The following is a 6,084-nucleotide window of genomic DNA, read 5'->3' on the forward strand; positions in this document are numbered from 1 at the left end:
CTTAGACAGGAACTCTCACAGGAAGCGCCTGAGGAGACACTGGTGACTGGAACTGGACAACGGATTTTACGAAAGACAGAAATGGGGAAGAGACTCATTCAGTGGGAGTGTTAAGGGACATCATTAATCAGTTCGACCTAGTGGACGTTTGGAGAACTAAACATGCCAACACAAAAGTATACATGGGTGAAGGTTTTTGGGGCTAGGGTGAGTGCAGCCCGACTTGATCGGTTTTACATGTCCAGGAATCGGAGCAATACGCTGTTGGGCGCTACCATTCTCCCGGTGGGGTTTTCGGATCACCACAAAACCATGGCTCGGCTGTCTATTTCACCAGGGCGCAGGCAGGCATCCTCTTGGAAGTTTAATGTAAAGCTCTTACAAGATGCCACTTTTTGCTCAGGTTTCCAGACCTTTTGGGAAAGGTGGAGGCAGCGAAGAGAGGAGTATGAGTCTCTGAGTCAATGGTGGGATGTGGGGAAATTCAAAATTCGGCTTTTCTGTCAACAGTATACAGCTCTCTCATCCTCAGAGGCTAGGAGAGTATTGGGGGAACTAGAGCGTTGTATTAGTGAGATGGAGGTAAAGATGGTGGGGCAAGGCAATGTAGGCCTTCAGGCTAATTTAGCTGAATTACGTAGGGACCTGGGTAGTTTTTTCCAGGTTAAAGCAAAGGGAGCACTTGTAAGAGCTAGGTTCTCCATGCTCAAGGAGATGGATGCTCCCAGCTCCTTCTTCTTTGGTTTGGAAAGACAGAGCGGTGAAGCCAAGGGTATGCATTGTCTACGGCTGTCTGATGGGCAGGTGACCTCTGTGGTGGGGGAGATGCGGGAGCGGACTGTGGAGTTTTATACTGAATTGTATAGGGCAGAAATGTGTGATCCTATGTGTGCTCAGGTCTTGTTCGCAGGACTCCCGAACATCTCTCTGGCACAGAGGGATGAAATGGACATTCCTCTGTTGTCCCATGAACTGGCAGAGGCCGTAACCCAGATGTCCCCCGGTCGTGCCCTGGGGTTCGATGGACTCCCAGTGGAGTTTTATAAAATATTCTGGGGAATAATTGAACAGGACTTATTTTGCGTGTTGCGTGAATGTGTCGGGGTAGGAGAGTTGCTGATGAGCTGCCGTGGAGCGGCTCTGACTCTCCTGCCCAAAAAAGAGGACTTGTGTGAACTTAAGAACTGGAGGCCTGTGGCATTACTCTGTGCGGGCTACAAGATATTTGCCAAGGTCCTCTCTAACAGACTGAAGTCCCATCTGGACTCGATAGTACATAAGGACCAAACATATTGTGTACCAGGACGCTCAATCATGGACAACTTGCTCTTAATCAGGGACATGTTGGACTTGTTGAGAGGTTCTAATGTGAACTTTGGACTGGTCTCTTTAGATCAAGAGAAGGCTTTTGATAGAGTGGACCATGAGTATCTGTTTAATGTGATGTTTGGGTTTGGGAAGAGTTTTTTGACCTGTGTGAAGCTGTTGTATGCTGGGGCGTCATGTATGGTCAAGGTGGGAGGGGGGCTCAGTAGGCCAGTCTGGGTGAGACAGGGCATTAGACAAGGATGCCCTCTATCGGGGCAGTTATATACACTAGCCATTGAGCCTTTTTTGGGCCTGCTACGCCGGAGACTGCAGGGAGTGTGCTGGACAGGCATGGGTGTGGTGACAGGCATAGCAGTGTCAGCATATGCAGATGATGTTTCTGTGATGGTCAGGATATGCAGCCACTAGAGACCAGTCTGAAGGTGTACGAGGGAGCTTCGTCAGCTAAGATAAACTGGGGCAAGAGCAAAGCTCTGTTATGTGGGGCATGGGGGGATAGGGCCACTCTGCTTCCAGGGGGTTTGCAGTGGGGTTGTGAAGGGCTTAAAGTGTTGGGGGTGTACCTGGGCTCGGAGAGGTGGGTCAAGAAGAACTGGGAGGGGCTGCCACAGGCAGTGGTGTCAAGACTGGCCAGGTGGAGGTGACTCCTGTCCCAACTGTCATACAGAGGGAGGGTGCTGATAATCAACAATCTCACCTCGTGGAGTTGCAATGATCATGAGAACGGTGAGGAATCAGCCCAGAACTACACGGGAGGATCTTGTCAATGATCTCAAGGCAGCTGGGACCATGGTCACCAAGAAAACAATTGGTAACACACTACGCCGTGAAGGACTGAAATCCTGCAGCGCCCACAAGGTCCCCCTGCTCAAGAATACATATACATCCCCTTCTGAAGTTTGCCAATGAACATCTGAATGATTCAGAGGACAACTGGGTGAAAGTGTTGTGGTCAGATGAGACCAAAATGGAGCTCTTTGGCATCAACTCAACTCGCCGTGTTTGGAGGAGGAGGAATGCTGCCTATGACCCCAAGAACACCATCTCCACCGTCAAACATGGAGGTGGAAACATTATGCTTTGGAGGTGTTTTTCTTCTAAGGGGACAGGACAACTTCACCGCATCATTTGACGGGGCCATGTACCGTCAAATCTTGGGTGAGAACCTCCTTCCCTCAGCCAGGGCATTGAAAATGGGTCGTGGATGGGTATTCCAGCATGACAATGACCCAAAACACATGGCCAAGGCAACAAAGGAGTGGCTCAAGAAGAAGCACATTAAGGTCCTGGAGTGACCTAGCCAGTCTCCAGACCTTAATCCCATATAAAATCTGTGGAGGGAGCTGAATGTTCGAGTTGCCAAACGTCAGCCTCGAAACCTTAATGACTTGGAGAAGATCTGCAAAAGGACTGGGACAAAATCCCTCCTGAGATGTTTGCAAACCTGGTGTCCAACTACAAGAAACGTCTGACCTGTGATTGCCAACAAGGGTTTTGCCACCAAGTACTAAGTCATGTATTGCAGAGGGGTCAAATACTTATTTCCCTCATTACAATGCAAATCATTTTATAACATTTTTGATATGTGTTATTCTGTCTCTCACTGTTCAAATAAACCTACCATTAAAATGATAGACTGATCATTTCTTTGTAAGTGGGCAAACACACAAAATCAGCAGGGGATCAAATACTTTTTTCCCCCACTGTACAGTTGTAGAAGTGGTAAGGTTTTTTGGTTATTGTGATGTGTGGTGTTGTTTTGTATCGTGTGGTACAGGGAAAGGTGAGTATGGTACATGTATGAAGTACAGGATATATTTTGGTGCTATATTTTTAAGGGGGGGTGGTGAGTTTTTAATGAAATGAGAATGTTTCATTAAAGAAAGACAAAAAGTAAAGTCTCCCTCTCCCTCTTCCTCTCTCCCTCTTCCTCTCTCCCTCTCTCCCTCTTCCTTTCTCCCTCTTCCTCTATCCCTCTCTTCCTCTCCCTCTCTCTCTCTCTCCCTCTCCCTCTCTCTCCCTCTCTCTCTCTCCCTCTCTCTCTCTCTCTCGCTCTCTTCCTATCTCTCTCAAAGAATATTACATGTACTGTATGTTTCATGCACACATGTGTGTGTGTGCCTTGTGTGGGGTTCTTTGCTGGTTAGCACAATAATAGCTGCTATCAGGGTTAGGACTACTGAGACTGTGGTCTAATTCTGTAGAAATTCCACTTAGCCAGGTGAATGAAATGAAGTTCAAACTGTTTGTATATCTTATCGTCCATGCACCAGTAGACAAAGGAAGCTGTCCGTGAGGCTGTGTTTACCCAGGAAGGGCCTGACTAATGGCTGACTCACTGTGTCTCTGTGACCCCTGTTCTGGAAAATTCTCGGTCATACTTGAGCAACACTAGCTAGATAAACAGGTGTTCCCCTGGCCTGCTTTTAAAAAACTGACACACACAGATAGACAGACACAGAGAGAGGTGTGAGCCATGTAGTGACAGACAGAATAGAGAGGGGGAGGAAAAGAGGGAGGGAAAGAGGGACGGAGGTGAGGAAAGAAGTGGAAACGAGGAAAGAAATGAGAGGTGAGAAGGTGAAGAAAGGGTGGACATTTGAAAACAGGTCGTGTGTGTACAGTTGAAGTCAGAAGTTTACATACACTTAGGTTGGAGTCGTTAAAACTTGTTCTTCAACCACTCCACACATTTCTTGTTAACAAACTATAGTTTTAGCAAGTCGGTTAGGACATCTACTTTGTGCATGGCACAAGTAATTTTTCCAACAATTGTTTACAGACAGATTATTTCACTTATAATTCATTGTATCACAATTCCAGTGGGTCAGGAGTTTACATACACTAAGTTGACTGTGCCTTTAAACAGCTTGGAAAATTCCAGAAAATTATGTCATGGCTTTAGAAGCTTCTGATAGGCTAATTGACATCATTTGAGTCAATTGGAGGTGTACCTGTTGATGTATTTCAAGGTCTACCTTCAAACTCAGTGCCTCTTTGCTTGACATCATGGGAAAATCAAAAGAAATCAGCCAATACCTCAGAAAAAAATTGTCTGGTACATCCTTGGGAGCAATTTCCAAATGCCTGAAGGTACCATGTTCATCTGTACAAACAATAGTACACAAGTATAAACACCATGGGACCACGCAGCCGTCACACCGCTCAGGAAGGAGATGCGTTCTGTCTCCTAGAGATGAACGTACTTTGGTGCGAAAAGTGCAAATCAATCCCAGAACAACAGCAAAGGACCTTGTGAAGATGCTGGAGGAAACAGGTACAAAAGTATCTATATCCACAGTAAAACGAGTCCCTATATCGACATAACCTGAAAGGCCGCTCAGCAAGGAAGAAGCCACTGCTCCAGAACCGCCATAAAATAAGCCAGACTACGGTTTGCAACTGCACATGGGGACAAAGATCGTACTTTTTGGAGAAATGTCCTCTGGTCTGATGAAACAAAAATAGAACTGTTTGGCCATAATGACCATCGTTATGTTTGGAGGAAAAAGGGGGAGGCTTACAAGCCGAAGAACACCATCCCAACCGTGAAGCACGGCGGTGGCAGCATCATGTTTTCGGGGTGCTTTGCTGCACTTCACAAAATAGATGGCATCATGAGGAAAGAAAATTACGTGGATACATTGAAGAAACATCTCAAGACATCAGTCAGGAAGTTAAAGCTTGGTTGCAAATAGGTCTTCCAAATGGACAATGACCCCAAGCATACTTCCAAAGTTGTGGCAAAATGGCTTAAGGACAACATAGTCAAGGTATTGGAGTGGCCAGTACAAAGCCCTGACCTCAATCCTATAGAATGTTTTTTGGCAGAACTGAAAAAGCCTGTGTGAGCAAGGAGGCCTACAAACCTGACTCAGTTACACCAGCTCTGTCAGGAGGAATGGGCCAACATTCACCCAACTTATTGTGGGAAGCTTGTGGAAGGCTACCCGAAACGTTTGACCCAAGTTAAACAATTTAAAGGCAATGCTACCAAATACTAATTGAGTGTATGTAAACTTCTGACCCATTGGGAATGTGATGAAAGAAATCAAAGCTGAAATAAATCATTCTAACTACTATTATTCTGACATTTCACATTCTTAAAATAAAGTGGTAATCCTAACTGACCTAAAACAGGGAATTTTTTAGTTGGATTAAATGTCAGGAATTGTGAAAAACTGAGTTAAAAAATATTTGGCTAAGGTGTACCTGTACATAGCCCTTCTGTAAATAGCCCATCTGTAAATAGCCCATCCAACTACCTCATCCCCATACTGTATTTATTTATCTTGCTCCTTTGCACCCCAGTATCTCTACTTGCACATTCATCTTCTGCACATCTGCCATTCCAGTGTTTAATTGCTATATTGTAATTACTTCTACACCATGGCCTATTTATTGCCTTACCTCCCTTATCTTACCTCATTTGCACACACTGTATATAGACTTTTCCTACTGTATTATTGATTGTATGTTTGTTTATTCCATGTGTAACGTTGTGTTGTATGTGTCAAACTGCTTTGCTTTATCTTGGCCAGGTCGCAGTTGTAAATGAGAACTTGTTCTCAACTAGCCTACCTGGTTAAATAAAGGTGAAATAAAAAATAAATAAATAAATAAAAGTACTTCCGACTTCAACTGTAAGTCTCCAGTGCTTTCTGATCACACTGTATGTGTATGTTTGTGTCAGTTTCAGCCTCCCCAGTCTCAGCTGTGAATGTAATTGATTAAATTAATTAGTATGAAATTAGC

Source organism: Salmo salar, chromosome 20, assembly GCF_965601325.2.
Source record: "Salmo salar chromosome 20, fSalSal1, whole genome shotgun sequence".
Taxonomy (NCBI): Eukaryota; Metazoa; Chordata; class Actinopteri; order Salmoniformes; family Salmonidae; genus Salmo; species Salmo salar.